Genomic DNA, 10,774 nt, shown 5'->3' on the forward strand with positions numbered 1-10,774 from the left:
TTTACTAACACGTCCTCTACTTGTCCATAAGCCTGTTTTCTTGAACTGTCTGCCATCTCTAATGAGATTTTGGCAGCTTGCACCCCATAGATTTCCAGTTTCTCTATTACAGAGAGGGGCATGAGGTTTATTTCTGAACCAAGGTCACACAGGGCCTTAAAGATCATGGTGCCTATGGTACAGGGTATTATGAACTTTCCAGGATCATGTCTCTTCTGAGGCGATGTCAGTTGATCCAGATCACTTAGTTCATTGATGAACAAGGGAGGTTCAACTTCCCAAGTATCAATGCCAAATAATTTGGCATTCAGCTTCATGATTGCACCAAGAAACTTGGCAGTTTGCTCTTCAGTAACATCCTCATTCTCTTCAGAAGAGGAATACTCATCAGAGCTCATGAAGGGCATAAGGAGGTTCAATGGAATCTCTATGGTCTCTAGATGAGCCTCAGAGTCCTTTTGTTCCTCAGAGGGAAGCTCCTTATTGGTCACTGGACGTCCCAGGAGGTCTTCCTCCTTGGGATTCACGTCCTCCACTCCCCTTGTAGGTTCGGCCATGATGCTTATGTCAATGGCCTTGCACTCTCCTTTTGGATTCTCTTCTGTATTGCTTGGGAGAGTACTGGGAGGGATTTCAGTGATCCTTTTACTCAGCTGGCCCACTTATGCTTCCAAATTTCTAATGGAAGATCTTGTTTCATTCATGAAACTTACAGTGGCCTTAGACAGATCTGAGACTAAGTTTGCTAGATTAGAAGTATTTTGTTCAGAGTTCTCTGTCTGTTGCTGAGTGGATGATGGAAAAGGCTTGCTGTTGCTAAACCTGTTTCTTCCACCATTATTAAAGCCTTGTTGAGGCTTTTGATCCTTCCATGAGAAATTTGGATGATTTCTCCATGATGAGTTATAGGTGTTTCCATAAGGTTCACCTAAGTAATTCACCTCTGCTATTGCAGGGTTCTCAGGATCATAAGCTTCTTCTTCATAAGAAGCCTCTTGAGTACTGTTGGATGCAGCTTGCATTCCATGCAGACTCTGAGAGATCATATTGACTTGCTGAGTCAATATTTTATTCTGAGTCAATATGGCATTCAGAGTATCAACTTCAAGAACTCCCTTCTTCATAGGCGTCCCATTATTCATAGGATTCCTTTCAGAAGTGTACATGAACTGGTTATTAGCAACCATGTTAATGAGTTCTTGAGCTTCTGCAGGCGTTTTCTTTAGGTGAATGGATCCACCTGCAGAAGTGTCCAGTGACATCTTTGATAGCTCAGATAAACCATCATAGAATATATCCAGGATGGTCCATTCTGAAAGCATGTTAGAAGGACACTTTTTGGTCAACTGTTTGTATCTTTCCCAAGCTTCATAGAGGGATTCACCTTCTTTTTGTCTGAAGGTTTGAACATCAGCTCTAAGCTTGCTCAGCTTTTGAGGAGGAAAGTACTTGGCTAAGAAAGCCGTGACCAGCTTATCCCAAGAGTTCAGGCTGTCTTTGGGTTGAGAATCCAACCATAATCTAGCTCTGTCTCTTACAGCAAAAGGGAAAAGCATGAGCCTGTAGACTTCAGGATCTACTCCATTAGTCTTAACAGTATCACATATCTGCAAGAATTCAGTTAAGAACTGAAAAGGATCTTCAGATGGAAGTCCATGAAACTTGCAGTTCTGCTGCATCAGAGAAACTAATTGAGGTTTCAGCTCAAAGTTGTTTGCTCCAATGGCAGGAATGGAGATGCTTCTTCCATGTAAATTGGAATTAGGTGCAGTAAAGTCACCAAGCATCTTCCTTACATTATTATTATTTTCGGCTGCCATCTCCTCTTCCTGTTCGAAAATTTCTGAAAGGTTATCTCTGGATTGTTGTATTTTAGCTTCTCTTAGTTTCCTTTTCAGAGTCCTTTCAGGTTCTGGATCTGCTTCCACAAGAATGTTCTTATCCTTGCTCCTGCTCATATGACAAAGAAGAGGGCACATAAAAAATAATAATAATAATATGGATCCTTTATACCACAGTATAGGGATCCCTTTGTGAGTGGAAGAAAAGAGGGAGACAAAGAGTGTGATGTAAAGAAAGAAACACAACTGTGAGGATGGCAGAGATGTGAGATGAGATGTTAGTAGATGAATAAATAAATAGAATAAGATGGGAGAGTGAGAATTTTCAAAAAATATTTTTGAAAAAGAGTTAGTGATTTTCAAAAATGGTTTTTGAAAAGTGTTAGTATTTTTCGAAAATTTTTAAAATCAAAAATAAAAAATAAGAATAATTAGTTAATTAAAAAGAAATTTTTGAAAAAGAGGAAAGATATTTTCAAAAATTAGAGAGAGAGAGTTAGTTAGGTAGTTTTGAAAAAGTTAAGAAACAAACAAAAAATTAGTTAGTTAGTTGAAACAAATTTTGAAAAGATAAGAAGTTAGGAGGTTAGAAAAGATATTTTGAAACCAACTTTTTGAAAAAGGTAAGATAAGAAGATATTTTAGAAATTAGTTTTGAAAAAGATTTGATTTTTAAAATCTCAATTAATGACTTGATTCATAAGAAATCACAAGATATGATTCTAGAACTTAAAGTTTGAATCTTTCTTAACAAGCAAGTAACAAACTTCAAATTTTTGAATCAAAACATTAATTGATTATGTTATTTTCGAAAATTTGATATAAAAATAAGAAAAAGATTTTTGAAGAATATTTTTGGAATTTTCGAAAATAACTAAGAATTTTGAAAAAGATTTGATTTTTGAAAAAGATTTTGAAAAAGATAAGATTTTCAAATTGAAAATTTGATTTGACTCATAAGAAACAACTTGATTTTAAAAATTTTTGAAAAAGTCAACTCAAATTTTCGAATTTGATGAGAGAAAAAGGGAAAGATATTTTTTTGTTTTTGTTTTTTGAATTTTTATGATGAGAGAGGAAAACAGGAAAAATGATGCAATGCATGAAAGTTATGGATCAAAACAATGAATGCATGCAAGAATGCTATGAATGTCAAGATGAACACCAAGAACACTTTGAATGTCAAGATGAACATCACAGACACAATTTTGAAAAATTTTTTTAATGCAAAGAAAACATGCAAGACACCAAACTTAGAATTCTTTAATGCTTATGCACTAAGAATTCAAGAATGCATATGAAAAACAACATACAACACAAAACAAAAAATCATCAAGATCAAACAAGAAGACTCACCAAGAACAACTTGAAGATCATGAAGAACACTATCAATGCATGAAATTTTCGAAAAATGCAAGATGCACATGCAAACGACACTAAACTTATGACATGACTCATGACTCAGACAAGAAACACAAAAATATTTTTGATTTTTATGATTTTCTAATTTTTTTCTAAAATTATATGGAAAAGAAAAATAAGGATTCCAAAATTTTTAACATGAATTCCAGGAATCTTGCATTCTTAGTCTAAAGCTTCAGTCCAGGAATTAGACATGGCTCACTAGCCAGCCAAGCTTTCAATGAAAGCTCCAGTCCAAAACACTAGACATGGCCAATGGCCAGCCAAGCTTCAGCATGTAATTCAGACATGACACGCCTGACATACTCATTCCCAAAGGAATTAGACATGGCTTTACAACCAGCCAGGCTTCACATGCTTTATGAAACACTAGAATTCATTCTTAAAAATTTTGAATAAAATTTTTTTTTTGAAAACATTTTTATATTATTCTTTTTTTTTTCGAAAACAAAAGAAAAATTTTTGAAAGATTTTTGAAAAATTTTTGAAAAGAAAATAAAAAGAAAATTACCTAATCTGAGCAACAAGATGAACCGTCAGTTGTCCAAACTCGAACAATCCCCGGCAACGGCGCCAAACCAGCCCCCAAAACGTGATCAATAGATCAAAAGATAATCCAAAGATCCAGGATTGTCAAAAAGACTAGTAAAAGGTCCTATTTATAATAAACTAGCTACTAGAGTTTACATGAGTAAGTAATTGATGCATAAATCCACTTCCGGGGCCCACTTGGTGTGTGCATGGGCTGAGCTTGAGTGTTGCACGTGTAGAGGTCCTTCTTGGAGTTGAACGCCAGCTTTTGTGCCAGTTTGGGCGTTCAACTCTGGTTTTGGCTCCTTTTCTGGCGCTGGACGCCAGATTTGGGTGGAAAGCTGGCGTTGAACGCCAGTTTATGTCATCTATTCTTGGCCAAAGTATGGACTATTATACATTGCTGGAAAGCCCTGGATGTCTACTTTCCAACGCAATTGGAAGCGCGCCATTTCGAGTTCTGTAGCTCCAGAAAATCCACTTTGAGTGCAGGGAGGTCAGAATCCAACAGCATCAGCAGTCCTTTTTCAACCTCTGAATCTGATTTCTGCTCAAGTCCCTCAATTTCAGTCAGAAAATACCTGAAATCACAGAAAAACACACAATCTCATAGAAAAGTCCAGAAATATGAATTTAACATAAAAACTAATGAAAACATCCCTAAAAGTAACTAGATCCTACTAAAAACATACTAAAAACAATGTCAAAAAGCGTATAAATTATCCGCTCATCACCGAGCACTCACGAGACGGAGCTGCCTGCTACTATGATCACCCTTCTCTGGTGTGTGCTGGAGGGCAAGGACCTGTATCTGCCACGATTCATCCGACACTATATGGCTAGGGTCCATGTCAGAGGCACCCTTCCTTTCCCTTACCTGGTCACCCAGCTAGGCCGTCGAGCTGACGTGCCTTGGGAGGATGCTGATGAGAAGCCACCTGCTGTGGACTGCAAGAAGATTATCCCTCACAGTAGGAAATCTTGGACTTTAGGCTATACACCTCCATTCTTCATCGCTTCTGCTGAGACCGCCACGCCTTCAGCTGCCCCTTCTTCTTCCACTGCTGCACCAGCCCCACCTACTGCACCTCTACCTGCTCCTGAGCCTATTTACCATTTGGTGCATCACCTCTTCGCTCGCTTCGACCGTATGGAGCGTCGCAACAAATGACGCTATGAGCACCTCAAGTTGATGATCCGATCCGGCGGCGACATCCCCTCCGAGCCTGACACCCCTTCTGAGACATCTGAGGCGGAGGCGAGCGATCATGAGGAGGAGACACATGCCCAGGCTGATCAAGCAGGCCCGGAGTAGGCTGCGCCCCAGCAGGAGGAGACACACCAGATACAGGCCGCAGATCCTGTGATTCCTATCCAGTCAGAGCCTCCACTACAGCAGATAAATCCTCCTACACTTATCCAGTCTGCAGACCCTCAGGCCTCCACAGATCCTCCAGCAGCTCATCCTTCCAGTGATGACACTCCTTCACACCCAACTTGAGTGAGCATCGAGGATGATGCTTTATTTTAAGTGTGGGGAGGTCGCCATCTCTGGCATATTTTTTGATGAACCATTACAGACTCTTTTATCTTATTTTGGTTATTTTTCTATATTTTTATCTTTATTTTTATTTTTTTATCTTTCAGTACTTATACATTGTCCTTTTCTATGTATTTTTATTTTATTTCTGCATTTTGCACCTTAGTTCATATTTTAGCCATTTAGTTTAGTTTGCAATTCTAACTTATTAGTTATAGAATATGTGGATTAATTAGTATTGTTTATCCTTTTAGCATATGATAGTTTGGTTTAAATTAAAAATAAAAAAGGAAGTAAACTAGAGACTTTAACATAATAAAAACAATCCATACCCCTTGTATATAGCATTACATGTTAGTTAGTTAACAACATTTCATCAAGGAACAACACTAAAACTTTAAAGGCACCCTAAGATTTACATTGAGAATAATGGGAACTCTTAATTTTTACTTGCATGACATGTATAACTGATATATGATTTTTGAGCTAGAGAACACACAGCCTGTGAGTTTTGAGCTTAACTGTATGGTTACATTCAAACCATAAATTTTATTCCTGTGTGTTTTACCCTTCTTTTTCATTCTGATGTTCTTTACTTTGTTTTAATCTATATGTCCAATTATAGAATATAGATACATACCAAGAAAGTGATTGAGGCCATCATTTGAATTTTTCCTCACTTATCCCAAATTAGCCTACCTTTTACATCACCCTTGTTAGCCTCCTTGAGCTTTTTAATCCCCTCTTGTTCCATAAACCACATTACTAGCCTTAAGCAGAAAAACAAAATAAAAATCCCAAGTTGAATCCTTGGTTAGCTTAAGATAGAAATTGTGTATTGTTTAAGTATGGGGAACTTTATGGGAACATGGATGATAGAAACAAAGGTAGAAAGTTAAAAAGAATAAAGATGTTTCAAAATAAAATTTGGGAAGCATGTTCATGTGAAATCAAAACAATTGAATTACGATGTGCATTAAAAAAAATTTACATTTTCGGTATTTAATTAAGGGGATACAAAAATTCCCCAATTGCAAAATAAAAAGAATCAATGCACATTGATAAACCCCAATTTTGTGGTTTATCTTGTGCTTAATTTGGGAGATTTTATCATCTTTTCCCACATTTATTCAATGAAATTGCATGGTTTTGCAATTCTCCCTTGATTTGTGCTTAAATGTGAAAACATGCTTTTTAGGCCTTAAAATAGCTAAATTTAATTCATTTTAATTCCATTCGATGCCTTGATGTATTTGTTGAGTGATTTCAGGTTCATAAGGCAAGTATTGGATGGAAGGAATGAAGAAAAAGCATGCAAAGTGGGAGAACTCATGAAGAAATGAAGGAACCGTAAAGCTGTCAAGCCTGACCTCTTCGCACTCAATCACCCATAACTTGAGCTACAGAGGTCCAAACGAGGCGGTTCCAGTTGCGTTGGAAAGCTAACATCGGAGCTTCGAAATGATATAAAATTTGCTATATGTTACTTCACGCTCAGGGGCGCGCACGCGCCATGTATGCGTGTGCGCCGATCTGCCGTGGCCCACTAAGGTGAAATCGCCCCCAGCGATTTATGAAGCACTTTGGGCCCAACCCAACTCATTTCTAATGCTATTTCATGTAGAATTCAAGCTGGGGCAAGGGGGAGCAATTGTTTAGTAGTATAGCATCATATAGGTTAGTTTCTAGAGAGAGAAGCTCCCTCTTCTCTCTAGAATTAGGTTAGGTTAATTTTCATCTTAGATCTAGATTTAATTCATGCTTTGATTTACTTTTCCTTTACAATTTCTTGTTCCTCTACTCTTCCTCTCTCTAATTTTGTATTTCATTCTAGTAATTGCTTACTTTGTTGTTGATGCACTTTTATTCTTCCATTTTCCTTTAATGCAATTTATGATTCATGTTCTTTTATTATTGAATTGCTTTATTGTTGTTTAATTCCTTGCAATTGAGTAGTGTAGATTTACATTCCTTGCAATTTACTATGCTTTCCTTTTATGCCTTCCAAGTGTTTGATAAAATGCTTGGTTGGATCTTAGAGTAGATTTTTGAGCATTCTTGGCTTGGAGAGAGTAATTAGGCAATTTTGAGTCATGAAAACCCAACTCATGTTGGTGATCTAGAGTTGTTAGCTAATATTATTTCCATTGACGCTAATCTTTTGCTAATTAAATTAGTAAGTTGATTAGGACTTTTGGAATATTGTTTCCATTGACGCTAATCTTTTGCTAATTAAATTAGTGAGTTGATTAGAACTTTTGGATTGAGATTAGCTAGTCTTGTTAGACTTTCTCTCATGGAAGATAATATGATACCTTCTTCCAATGTTGGAGATGACGTAATAAGATAAATTCTTGTTATTAGTGTGGTATGATTGATTAATCTTGTTTGACTTTCTCCCTATTTGTTGGAGTTGACTAAATAAGATGAATTAATCATTGCATGACTAGGATAGAAAGCCTATGATCTCAATCTATGCCATGAATGTCTCTCTCTTTATTAATTGCTCTCTTTATTTTTCTTGTCATTTATTTTATTGCCCCTTTAATCAACCAAACCCCCCTTACATCCTTCATAGCCAATAATTGACCACTTCATTGCAATTCCTTGTGAGACGACCCGGAGTCCAAAATACTCTGGTTAATTCTTATTTGGGGTTTGTTCTTTGTGACAACCAAACTTTTTGCATGAAAGGATTCTTGATTGGTTTGGAAACTATACTTTACAACGAGATTTCATTCATTTGAGGAAATTCTAAACCGTCAAAAGTCCGTTCATCAAAATGGCGCCGTTGTCGGGGAGTTGCAATGGTGTTATGTTATTGGTTATTGTATATATGTGAATATTGTGAATAGCTTTATTTTGGATTGCTTGCTAGTCTTTGCTAGTTTTAAGATTTTGTTTCATTATTTCTTATTAACTTTTATTCTTATTTTCTCTTTTCATTATGAATTCTCACTTTGGCTATGAGTTTGGTTCTAATTATGTTGTAGGAAATGAGGGCTACAATGAAGATGTATATCAAGAATGGGATAACCAAAGGTGGGAGGAGCCATATGCATATGATCAATCCTCTTGGCAACAACCTCCACCAATGCACTATGAAAAAGAGCCATTCTATGATTCATATCAATCCAATGGTTATGGTGAATCCCCTTGTGACTTCCAAGAACTACCACCATACACCTATGAGCCATATCCCCAACATAACCCTCAACCATACTCACAAGCCACCTTTCACCAACCATCTTCATATGACCCTAATTCATACCCACCATACCAACAATCATATGAGCCATATGAACCACACATAGAGCCACCACCACTCCAACATCAACATTTTTAAGAGCCACCCCCTCCATAATATTACCAAGAAGAACCACCTCCAACGCATGCAAATTTTTAACCACAAGATGAATTCTACTTTTCGCCACAACCACCTTCCGACTATAATACTTTCCCCTCAAACAATGAACCCTCTCTTCCACCATCACCCCTCGATGAAGCCTCTATGCTAGAATTAAGGGATCTTGAATCTCATATCTTAAGGCAACACGAGGAGGATGAAAAGAATTTTGAGGAGTTAAGAGCAAAAATGGCCATCATGGTAGAAGCCATTGGCAACATAGTCTCATCCCGCCTAAGTCTATGCGATCAAGGCACTTCCATTGTGGAATGTGAAGAAGCAACGAAGGAGCTTAGTGAGGGAGTGAACTTGAAGCTCCAAGGGGAAGAAGAGGAGTTAAAGCAAGAAATGCAACAAGAGGAGGAAGTAGAGGTTATTGAAGAAGAGGAAGAAGCGGTTGAAGACTTAGGAGATGCGGAACCACCTTGGGAGTCTAGGATTGGAGAAGATCCCTCCAAGATGATCGAATTTGATGCTAAGGAGGAATGTGCACAACCTCCAAGGCATATCCCTTGTGAAGAATTGGATGGGATAGAGTAAGAATTGAGTCTCCTTGGTGATGAAGATCAAGCACCAAGTCTTAGTGGTGAAGAATCTTTTGAGCATGAAGAACCTTCTCCTAAGGAGATGGAAAGCAATGTGGAGGTAAATCTCTCTTGTCCTCCCATTTATAATTTGAGTAAGGGAAAATGTTTAGATAAAATTATTGAACAAAGGATTGAAATTAAGAGATCTTGTGGAGAGGTGGAAGTCCTTAGAAAAAGGAGGATGGGAATTGAATACGCCTTGTCAAGACCCTTGGAATCACCTTTTCCTAGGTTGCCATCTACACCTTCATTTGAGTGGATGAAACTCATTTCTATTATCTTTATTATCCCACTTGAATATGGCTTGCTTGAAACGGATGGTCAACTTAGGATGCTTTGTGGGATGAAGCGTAAAAGAAAGATGTTTCGTGGTTGGCGTTACAAATCAAGGCTCATTATGGTTGAAGCTTCAAGGAGTAAAGGTTGGACTAGTGCTCAACTGGATGGGTCTAGGAGGATAGTTTGGTACTTCCATGAAAATTCATCTCTCTTGCCACCCGGAGGAAACCACCATGATCAACTCAAGGACGGGTGTGAAAACAAAGTGTGGGATCCCGGATCGCACAAGGAAGATCAACTTTGGGAGCCTATGGTTTGTGAAGAACTCCATCAAAGCTTGGAGTTATTAACTTTGAATGATGAAGCACAATGGAAGTCCAAGCATTGGTGGATGTTCAAGGATGGATTCAAGCACAAGCCACCTTGATGAAGAGCTCCCTATAAGTCCAACTTAAGGACAATAAACAAAAGTGCTAGGTGGGAGACAACCCACCATGGTAACATCTTTTCATTTTTCCCTTTTGTACATATTGGTAAAATAAATTTAATTTCATGTTTTGTTTGATTAGTTGAGTTTAATTGGGAGTCTAGTAGGTTAAATAAGGTTTTATGATGTTTTGGTAGCTGTTTGGAGGTTTGGAATGCTTGGTTTGGTGCAAAAGCATAGAAAAATTTTGAAAAACAGAGCACCACCCATGCGCATGCGCACTCCACGCGTACGCGTGAATCAAGCAATTTCGGCCATCCAAGCGCACGCGTCATGTACGCGTATGCGTGGATTGAGTTTTTCCACCCCTCCATACATTCACCCGAGAGTTGTGCCTGACGTGTGCCAACTTTATGCCCAAGGCACGCGCACGCGCACCTTGCGCGTACGCGCCCCTCTCAAAATAAGCATCGACGCGGACGCGCCATGTACGTGTATGCGTCGCTTCCATTTTCATCAATCCACGCTTACACGCACATGACGCGCACGCGTGGATTGCCCTGCTTCACTCACCTTCTTTTCTTCTCCTCTTTCCATTTCTTTCTTTCTTCTCTCTTATCTTCTTTTCTTTCCACCCTTCAAACATCATCCAACACTACCAAGCATCATATAACACCATTTCTTTTAGTTAGTTAGTTAGTTTAATTTTTGTTTTCCATTATAAGTGTTGGATTACTAATC

General features: G+C 38.1%; 1 non-coding gene across 1 annotated transcript; it reads left to right on the forward strand.

Annotated features, from left to right (window-relative positions):
• Positions 1 to 1,316: 1,316 nt before the first annotated feature.
• LOC148565693 (small nucleolar RNA R71) lies at positions 1,317 to 1,424 on the forward strand. Its single transcript, XR_015884341.1, has one exon. It is a non-coding gene; the product is annotated as a small nucleolar RNA R71 (small nucleolar RNA).
• The last annotated feature ends 9,350 nt before the right edge of the window (positions 1,425 to 10,774 follow it).

Source organism: Arachis ipaensis, chromosome B5 (genome assembly GCF_059453495.1).
Source record: "Arachis ipaensis isolate K30076 ecotype BB chromosome B5, ASM5945349v1, whole genome shotgun sequence".
Classification (NCBI taxonomy): Eukaryota; Viridiplantae; Streptophyta; class Magnoliopsida; order Fabales; family Fabaceae; genus Arachis; species Arachis ipaensis.